This window comes from Haliaeetus leucocephalus, unplaced genomic scaffold (genome assembly GCF_000737465.1).
Source record: "Haliaeetus leucocephalus isolate CR32 unplaced genomic scaffold, Haliaeetus_leucocephalus-4.0 Scaffold173, whole genome shotgun sequence".
NCBI classification, from domain to species: domain Eukaryota; kingdom Metazoa; phylum Chordata; class Aves; order Accipitriformes; family Accipitridae; genus Haliaeetus; species Haliaeetus leucocephalus.
Genome location: NW_010972609.1, coordinates 15808534 through 15809378, shown reverse-complemented (window position 1 = coordinate 15809378; position 845 = coordinate 15808534).

Sequence of the window (845 nt, the reverse complement as noted above, 5' to 3'; positions counted from 1 at the left end):
ATTCTTCTTACAAAGTTGCTGAGCAAAAATTGTTTGAAGCAAAGAGGACACCAGAGGAAAGTATCAAATATGTCTGCTGAACTTTATTCCTCCTTGGGTGTCTATTGTGGCCACTGCTAGAGACGAGATACCGCGTTAGATGAGCTTTCAGTCTGGCTTAGTAAGGCCACTATTTATTTTCTACGTCTGCCTCAGTGTTACGTGGCCTGACCCCCTCTCTGAAGGAGATAACCAGGCACAACCTCTTGCTGTGTGCATTAATGGGTACGTTCATAACCCTGCTGCTTCGGCTGATGGATGTAGGCAAATCAGGCCAGATGTAATTCCTTCTTCCAAGAGCTGAGAAAGTATTTTGCATGTTTTTCTAGCTAATTTCCTAAGGAAGTAAGCTTTATGCGAATATATTCTGTGTATGAACTTGTGCTCCTGCTTGTCCCTCAGTCTCCTTCCTCAGGACTCTTCAGGGGTTTCAGCCTAATTTGGGAAGGGGGTAGAGATGTCAAAGATAATCCAGTTTCTACAAATATAATGAAATTTAGAGCTGGTGAGGAGACATGTCCCGCACTAATGGGTGTGAATCTCAGCACTTACTCAGATACAAAAAAAATCACACAGGGAGAAGATCTTAGGAAGATATTCCTCAGCCATGGGAAAAGCTTCCTGGGCCCAGCAAGTATGCTGGATACCAAGTTTCATTAGTTCTACTCCTTTTCTTCTTATTTGTGTTATTTCCCTGGACCCCTACTTATCCAGGTTCAAGCCCCGAATGGAAGCAGAGTCTCAGAAACAGCAGGAAAACATTTTTTTTTTTTTTTTTTTTTTTTTTTTTTTTTAAAACCTTTAAA